This window comes from Octodon degus, unplaced genomic scaffold (assembly GCF_000260255.1).
Source record: "Octodon degus isolate 3935 unplaced genomic scaffold, OctDeg1.0 scaffold00087, whole genome shotgun sequence".
Classification (NCBI taxonomy): domain Eukaryota; kingdom Metazoa; phylum Chordata; class Mammalia; order Rodentia; family Octodontidae; genus Octodon; species Octodon degus.
The window spans coordinates 4,840,578-4,850,152 of record NW_004524663.1 but is presented as its reverse complement, the minus strand read 5'-3'; the positions used below and the strand labels follow the sequence as shown (position 1 = coordinate 4,850,152).

Below are 9,575 nucleotides of genomic sequence, written 5' to 3'. Positions count from 1 at the left end.
GATTGAACACAGGACCTTGTGCTTTCCAGGCAGGTGCTTATGCCACTGAGCTATCTTCTCCTTTATATTTTAAATTAACTGTAGATTACTTATAATACCTGATATATTAAGGCTGTGTAAGTAGTTGTTACACTATGTGTTTAAGGACAGATGAGGAGAAAAAGGCCTAAATATTCAGTTCAGGCATATTTTTTTGTATTTTTGATCCACTCTTTATTTGCACTACGGATATAGAATTCATAGTATAGTAGGTCAGCTGTACTTCAGTATGAATGAAGGGTGAGAATCATGGTACTGTGATGAAGCAAAACAGCCTTTCTATGTTTTGGTTCCAATTTAGGAAAAAAAGCTTGGGCTGGGGACATAGCTCAGTGGCATAAGCACCTGCCTGGCAAACGCAAAGTCCCAACATCCCCAGTACTGGAGGGAAAAAAAAAAGAGGAAAAAAAAAAAGAAATCTATCTTAGAGTTCTGTGAATTTTCAATGATGTACTATAATTAAAATGCTCAAGATAGGGCCTGACATATGAAAGTCACATAACAAACATTACTTACTATTGTTAATGATGGTCACAATCACGTTCCTGAGGTTAAAAAATCCTGGGAAGGGCTGATGTGATACTTTTGGCTGTGGAAGTTGTTGAAGGGTATCCTGAAATTTTATAGAGTTATAAACTGGATGTTATCATTTTGGAACACGAATTAGATCCTGGTAAATGGATTCATACTACTCAAAATCATCTGAATGACGGAGGAAGAAAAATCCCATTTTTATCGATTTATACTCAAAATGGAAAGCACTCGGCATGCTCTGGTAATTATACCAGTGAGGTGGTGTATATTTTCCCATGCGTTGGTGAACTTCCTTCAGCTGCTGCATAATATCAGATGGTTTCTTACATGAGGGATAGGGCAGAGAAAATGCAGATGAATGCTTTGAAAGGCTGTTTGAGCAGATGCTGCCAACTCAGTGGATCAGCCTTGTTCATTTACCGCTTGTCTGCCAGGCAATGAGAATTTTCACAGCACCTGCTTCAGGGCAGCATCCTTCTCTGGAAATGCTGATGACATTCTCATTGTCTCTTCTCTCTGCTCTTACAGATACTCCCTTCGGAAACATCTTGAACATCTTCCTTTTGTGTTTTGTAATCACAACCTTTGTTTCAGTGTGCTTCCTTGGACATGGGTCCCCAGTTTATCTTGATTCTCTTTATGGTTGGCTGCTCTTGATGTTATAGGATTTGCTTTCATCTCAAAAAAAAAAAGTGATCTCCATCATATTCATTTGATTAATGCATTCAGGAGCTAATCAGTGTCTTCTTTCTGGGAATGCGTAGTCAGCCACGCCCATCCACTGCCAATGAATTCACAGGACTATTAATCATGTAGGACGACCTTTACGTTTGTCATCTTACATCCCTCAGATGTTGTTTTAATCATCAATCACACTAGATTTTCCAATCCATTGTGTTCAAGTACCTGTAGCATGAGTTGGGAGGACAAGGTTTGTCTAATGAGGTTGCTGTATTTGTACAGTAATGAACATTCTGTTGTCAAGGTACTACTACCATAGGCCTAGCATTTGGCTACCTTTCTACTGGCTTTAGGAATTCAAGCATTTATTCTACCGAATGTTCATACTACTGTTTAAAACTACAATGTTACCTTACATATTCTACCAAGCATTGCAAAGTTAGATGAACTTAGCAATAATTTGTCAAAACAGTAACCATGCTAGTAAAGACAAAGAATTTATCCTAGTTGTAATAGATGAAGTAAATCTTTTCTTGTCCTTATCTCTATTCTGTGATCTCTTATCCATGTCCCTATGCAATCATAAATGTCAGTATAGCCAGAAAAAGTGATTTTATGCTTGAAATTATCATTACCTTGATTTCTGTAAAGAAAATTTAAAAGTACCAAACATTTTAAATGTTTGATCTGTTCATCTTAAAACTAGCATTTCAAAAATGAAGAAGGCCTATGTAAATTCACTGCTGTTTGAAATATGTATTCTGAATATTGTTTTTAAGCATTTCAACAAGCAATGCTTTGATGGAATGTTACAATCATGGCTCATTATCGTGAATTCACTCACAGGTCATTTGTTCTTAACCATTTAACAAAGAGAAAAAAGTTAGCATTCACCAGTTTTTGCTCCAAAGGAAATCAGTCACAATTGTTCATAATAGGAGCTTGTTTAAAAATGAAAGCTCCAAGAAAAGCTGCCTTCCTAATTTTTAATATTTCTAGCATTACAGATGTCAGCATTGTGATGACACAGAGCTGTGTCTCATGACGGTCTGCTCCATGGAGCAGTTGGAGATAAGACCGTATTATAAATGAATTATTTATTAAAATGCTACAGAGAACTTGGGGACATGCCTATGATGTCATAAATTTCGTGCTCCAGAAAAACATTTTACAATGATGCCTGATACATATCTTTATTAATATCCACATGGGAAAAATTGTTATCCTCCCTTGTCTCAGAATAAGTTTAACTGAAAACTTCAGGCAAGAGCAGCAAAGCTATTTTTAAAAGTACAGCCTTGTTTGGTGCGTTGCTTGCTTGATTTCATTCTTTCTTGTTTTGATTTGCTCTTGTGGTGCTAGGGACTAAAATCAGAGCCTTATATGTTAGGTAAATACTCTTCCTCTGAGCTATCTCTCCAGCCCCCTTTTTCCTTTTTAATTCACCAGAAAACTAGGGCCTAAGATTTTAAGAAATAATCATTTATTGTAGGTATTTTGTATATAAATGGATACTAGCAGATAATATACAAATTGGTTTGATAACTTGGGAAGAAAAAAATACACATGAAAAATGTCTGATTTGTGGATAATTTTGATAGTGCAGATAAAAATAAAAATTAAAAGTGCTACTTTTTGTTGTCCAAATTTAAGAAGAGTCATAACACCAAGACTGAAGCAGAGGTTGTGAGCAGTCTCAGGTCTGTGGAGAGCCAGCTGATGTAGAGTTCCTCAAGGGTGATATGGTTATAAAAGCCTTGAAGTACATATTCTCTCATCTAGCAGTTTCACCTCTGGGAATTTAGCCTATAGAAATAACTGGATAAAAACAAAGGCCATCATATTTATTATACTGGACATTGGCAATACCTTAATTTTTCATCAGAAAATAGTCAAAGTATGGTTCTTTTATCCTCCAAATACTTGTAACTATGTAGAACAAGGCTTTGCAGAAAAACATGGCATAATGTGATGACCTAACTAAGGTATCTTATGCTCTCATTTAGGGTTAAAATGTATGCTTACATCTATGAATATCCATAAAAAAATGAATTGCAGGAGATCTTTGGAGTTTTGCTGCTTTTTAAATTAACATATGTAGATAAATACTTATGTATATATTTACATATAAACAAAAATATTTTAAATGTATACCCCTTGGTCTTAGCACTTCAGCACTGTAGTAATTTGCCTTATAATTGGATGAAACATACAAAGATGAGCAATGCAGTATTGTTTAAAAGTTTTAAAATTAACCTACCTACTTATTATCCCTTACAGTCAAATAACCTACCTACTTATCCCTTACAGTCAAATAACCTATCTATTTATCCCTTATAGTCAAATAACCTACCTACTTATCCCTTATAGTTAAAAATATAAATAATAAGTTCATGGTATACCCAAACTTCATAGTCATTGAAATTGAAGGTGTGGGCTATATTATTGATCTCAAAATGATACTCATATGGAAATGGAAAGTTAATAAAAGATAGATAGAAATGTATATAGATAATTTTTTCTTGGTGATGAGATGGTGGGTAATTTTCAGCTTTTGCTTTTTATGAACCTGTATTTTTAAAATTTAAAAAATACCTCCTTTATTACCAGAAATAGTAAAAATGGACTATAGATATGAAAAAGAGAAGTAACAAAAAACATGGTGTTACTATATGAAACACTGTAGGGATATATGAAATGGGTGGCATTTCTAGAAAAAGTAACCCCCGCCCCCAGGATAGAGCACCTAAGGCAGTAACTACGGAGGAAATGGAACAGTTCCCCAACAGTGTTCTCTAAATTCAAGGCTTGGATAGCTTCAGTAAATTCTTTCAATATTTAGGCACATTGATATTAATAAGTAGGGCCACATAAAATTTAAGAGAGTTTTGAGATCATCAATATAAAATAGAACCATCTCACCTAAGCCTGAAAAACACATTACTATTCCACCTTTTTTCTAAACGAAGAGCAAAAGGCAGACTTTCAAGTTTTTTAAGATGCCAAAGTGATCTTCATCCTAGAATATCACAAAGGTGGTGTGTGTGGACGGGTGCCCGTGTATGTACATGTGCATGCTGCAGATAGGCTTGCCCAGGAGTACTGACACAAAATCTTTCAATAAAATACAATCAAATAGAATTTAGCAGTAAATAAATACCATGATCAGGTGGGGGCACATCCCAGGAATGTATGTTTAGTTCAATATTGGACAAGCTTGTCTATATATGAGAAAGTTTTAAAACTCTCCATCAGCATCCTAAGAGGAGCTCAGATGTCCACAATACACTCATACTGGCAGTGCTTACATGACTGTATACACTTGTGAGAACTCAGTGACCTGTCTTCATTAAAAGCGTGAATTTTATGCCATATAAGTGTCAATAAAATTAACTTTAAAGAACATAAATAAAATTTCTTTATGGTGAAAAAATCTGATACACATTACTAAGTAAAATTATATTGGAACTTGGTAAAATAAAAATAAGTAGAATTTGTTACTTTTAATATTTCAAACATATAGGAATAGTTTTCCAGGTTCCTCCAAGTATGTTTCATATTTTATCAGAAAGAGGGCGAGTTCAACTTGTCAGGTACAACCAAATATGTGTGTCCCTGTTCAGTTTATTATATACCAAGAAGGACAGTAACATGGCAGCAGTAATTTAAAACAGGGTTTTAATTGAATAAAGAAAAATAAGCCTCTGGGATTAGGCCCGATTGAAAAGTTCAGCTCTTCCAGGGAAGGCAGCAGCTGTCACTGGGGATTAACAAAAGGCTGGCTGCAGGGAACTGCATTCACTGTGCAGACACAGAGTCATCCATGGCCTCTCTGCCCCATGGCATCCATCCCCTCTGAAATATCAGTCAGAAAGAGATCTGAGAAGTACAACTGTACCATTTTTCCTTTCAGAAACTCTCTATTAAAATATGGCCCTAATGTCTTAGGTTGCAGAGCATGTAGGGCTCTAAAATTACTGAAGACTTGAGGGAAAAGGTGAAGATTCTCCTTCCACAGAATCAAACTAAAAGTGAGAAAACAAAGGAATTCCTCTGGGTGGCAAAAGGCAGGGGAGGATAACTTTGTGATCATGGTACTGAGTACATTATTAGCAAGAAATCTGTGGGCCTCTTGTGGAATCTAATTATTTGACTCATACCACACAGAGGCTGTCTGTTTCATGACTGAGAAAAATGAAACCTAGAGAAAGGGCCCAACCTCACAGCACTGTAAGTATAATAGTCTGACTCCAAGATTGGTACAGCAAATGTGTTAAATTGTTGAGATCCTTTAGGAAATTTCCAAACATGCAGTGCCAGTCAGCTTTCCATTGCTGTAATAAAACACCTGAGGTAATGAATTTAAATAAAGGAAATGTTCCTTTTGGTTCATAGTTTTAGAGGTCTTAGCCCACAGTTAGTTGGCCCCTTGCTTTGTGTTGTGGTGGCACAGTACATGGCAGAAAAGGCTGTTTACCTCAGGGTAGCCAGCAAACGAAACAAAGACCAGGGTCCCAATATTCCCTTCAAGTGACTTAGGTCCCATCTCCCAAGGCTCTACCACCTCTCATCAGTGTTACAGGCCGGTGACCAAACCTTTAACAAAACACAGAGCTTTGAGGACATTCCAGGCCCAAGCTATAGCACCCAACCAGCTGGAAAGCCCAGGTATATAATCCCCACTACATTTGCAGCCTTTGCATGTTTTAAAGTTAATTTTGTGCATTATCTTAATGTCATCATATTTTTTTCCTTCCTGACAAATAGATTAGACCTGTAGGCAAAAGATAAGAAATAGGCAGATAGAAACATATAGTGATATAAAGTGATATTAAGCATAATCCTGGATTATGGCCTGGGAGGAGTTCAGTGCTAAGGAGAAGGTACTAAAAGATGAACACTGCCTATAATATTTTAAGTTAGTGAGGAGCAGTAAGATATTGACCCTGTTTTCTATATTGAAGAGAATAGTAATTGCCAATTAAATAGATGGCTGTTTACATATTTACCATCTTTCTAATATCTCTCTTTCAAAAAAATTGAGGAAAGGAACTGAATTCACATTTGTTTTCATGTGAACTTTGCCTAGGCTCTAAGCTCCCTTCCAACCCTCCTATTTCCTGTGTGAAGAAGAATGGGGCTCCAGGGCAATGGTGAATGGCTTTTAACTGGCATTAAAAGTGAAAGTTGAGAGGGGTCAGTAGTTCCTTGATAAACTTCTGTCTGGATTTTCTAATTCTTGCTGCTGGGCTAATATTTGAAGGATAAATTCAGTAACATGAAGGTAGATGCCACAGACAGTCTGCATTTTGTGGGCCTTCAATACTGTATAGAGTGGATAAGTTTCAGAAATTATCTAATTCCCTTTCATCAAAGTAAGTTCCTTATGGCTAGATTGTGTCCTTTAAAAATTCCTCAAATATGTGCTAACAGCTTCTACTGCTTTTTTTTTTTTTTTTTGAACCGGGGATTGAACTCAGGCCCTTGCACTTGCCAGGGAAGCACTCCCCAGCCCCTCTACTGCATCTTTTGAGGCTAGTTTAATTCTCTTCAATTTTGTGAAGTATGCTGTGAAGATACCATAGACAAGGCACCAGGCTCACTCTACTGCACCATGCAGACTGAAGTATAGAAACTAAAAGATAGTAAGACGAGCCTCATTGCCTCCAATGTGGCCTCCCAGATGTAACTGGCTTTGAGACACAATAGGCAGAAGGCTGAGGCCAACTAGTTTTTCTCCTGGTTATCTCTAACTTGCCTCACGCAAGTCTTTCCAGTTACCAGAGGCTGCTGGTGTTGGCCCTTAGAGCCCCAGGAAATGGAACACAAATGTGTTTTGTCTCCTTTCTGCTGTCAAAAAGTCTTGAGAGAGATCTGGAAGTGTTCCAGTTTGGACTCAAGGTTAGTGTTTGCACAAAATATCTTTGTTCCAATTGAAGTACATTTTATCCTATTCTGCCTTTTCTATTTACATTCTGGGTTCCCATGCTGTTTTTCTCCACACTGATAACATTCTGAGCTCCAATGCTGTACCTAATGATATATTATTAATATTTACATATGTACAATATTTAATTTGATGAATGTTTATATATGCATACTCCTGTGTAATCAGCACACAGAACAGGATGTGGAATGTTTTCTTGTATCCTGCCCAGTCAGTATTAAGCATTTCCACTGTTCTTTACTTATATGTCCGTAGATTTGTTTTTGCCATTCTTACACATCATAAAACAGAATCACAGAGTATGCATTCTTTTGTGTTTGATTTTTTTCATCCAATATTGTATCATAACTCATATTGTTGTTCAAGGTATTTCATCATATAACTTATTCATTCAACTGTTTATGGACATTTAGCATTCATTTCTTTGGGGTGTATACTCAAGGGTGTGATTGCTTAGTCACAGGATATACATATATTTTCTTAGACATCTGCTGCCAAACATTTTTCCTAAGTGGATGTACCAGTTAACACTCTTAAGTTCCTGCGCTTTCACAGTCTGGTTGGGTTCTACAGTATTTTCACTTTAGGTTAGTGATACTAGCTAATATCGCATGTTGAGATATTTGCTACTCATGTCAGATTATACTCACAAATATCCACTTGTGTGTTTCACATTTATTCAGTATAGATGCAGAAATGGAAGTCAGCCTTGTCATAATACTTGAAGGTTTAATAGTTTAAAAATTGCCCATTAGAGATTTTATCAAGTCAAAAAAATATATAGCAAAGGGTACAGCTAATAAAATGATAACCTACAGAATGGAAGAAAAAAAATCGCCAGCCACATCTTAGACAGAAAACTAATGCCTAGAATATATAAAGAACCCAAAAGCTTAAAATCTGCCCCCACCCTAAAAAAAAAAGACCTAATCAAAAAATGGGCAAATGAAATGACTAGAAGCTTCTCAGAAGTGTGGATGGCAGATCAATACATGAAATAGTGCTTAATATCTCTATCCATTAGAGAAATGGAAATTTCAAACAACACAGAGTCTATCTTATTTTAGAAGAATGGATGTCCTCAAGAAATCAAATAACAAATGCTGACAAGACTGTGGGGAAATGGAAATCTTCTGCATAGTTGGTGGGAAAATAAACTAGTACAACTAGGCTTAGGGAGATAGCTTGGCAGTCTAAGCACCTACCTGGCAAGCACAAGGACCCAGGTTCGGTCCCTGGTACCACATGCTGTGCCGGTCCAGGGATTGCTGTGCCAAGCCCAAACTGGGCGTGGTGGTACATGCCTACACTCCCAGAGCTGTGGAGGCTGAGGCAAGAGAAACACTGAATCTGAGAAACATAGCGAGATTCTGTAAAAAAACAAAACAAAAAACTAGTACAAGCATTATGGAAATCAGCATGGAGATTCCTCAAAAGACTAAAAATTGAAATTCCATTTGAACAGGCTATTCCTCTTCTAGGTATCTTTCTTAAAAGAGTTAAAGACATCATATTTCAGTGATGCATATTTTTTCTTATATGAGAAACCCTAAGAAAAACTTCCATATGAATTAAAAAGAAACTATCCATCATGGTAATTTTAAAAACCTAATATTAATCATAATGAAATGTAACTCTTGAATTGATATTTGGTTTTTGGTGTAAGAGTGAGCATGAATTTCAACTATGTATAATATTTAATTTATAGAATGAAACTGAATTGACTCAGGGAAGGCCTCTTGGATCCTGCCTCTGGCATAACTCATTTAAAACAGATTGAATTGTATTTTATGGCTGCCATTTAAAAAAATTTGTCCTTGATTCCTTTGAGAGGAAGCGGTAACTCAGTATAATAAACACTGCTTAGAATCCCCAGAACTAAGTATTTTTAATTCTGTCAAATGTGTCAGCATATGGTTCAAAAAGAATGGAAATTTAGCACTTCAATTTCAGAGTTTATATAGTGGTTCTTTCAGATAACCTCCCTGCATGGGCTGTAAGGCAGTATAACTAAAATAATATTTCTGATACAAGAAAAGAATTGTCCAAGAAATTTTTGTAATTGATCTAAAATACCCTATTATGCTGGATTTTCAAATAATAATCTCTTTCCTTTTGAACAAACCTGCATTAGTTTGTTCATTTATTATCATTCACTCACATGATTCAACAATGAACTCTCCATGGCAAGTCTTGTTCTACATTTGTTCATATAAACCAAATATGAAAGCTCAGTGAAATTCCCCTTTTTGGGGCATAAGGGGCAAGAAACATAAAGGTAGAGGTGAGACTGAGAAACAGATAAGTCGTGTGGCTCCCTGAGGGAAAACAACTGCAGAGTAAGAAGCATGGGAAGGCAGGACTGATGCTAGCA

General features: G+C 36.3%; 1 protein-coding gene and 1 long non-coding RNA gene across 3 annotated transcripts in view; one reads left to right on the top strand and one right to left on the bottom strand.

Annotated features, from left to right (window-relative positions):
* Positions 1 to 9,575, top strand: part of Pip5k1b (phosphatidylinositol-4-phosphate 5-kinase type 1 beta) — a 370,099-nt gene that overhangs the window by 57,442 nt on the left and 303,082 nt on the right. The gene's annotated exons all lie outside the window — the stretch shown is intronic.
* On the bottom strand, positions 1,444 to 8,434 carry LOC111818313. Its single transcript, XR_002822338.1, has 3 exons — positions 8,407 to 8,434; positions 7,852 to 8,013; positions 1,444 to 1,479 (listed from the first exon to the last, which is right to left on the bottom strand). It is a non-coding gene; the product is annotated as an uncharacterized LOC111818313 (long non-coding RNA).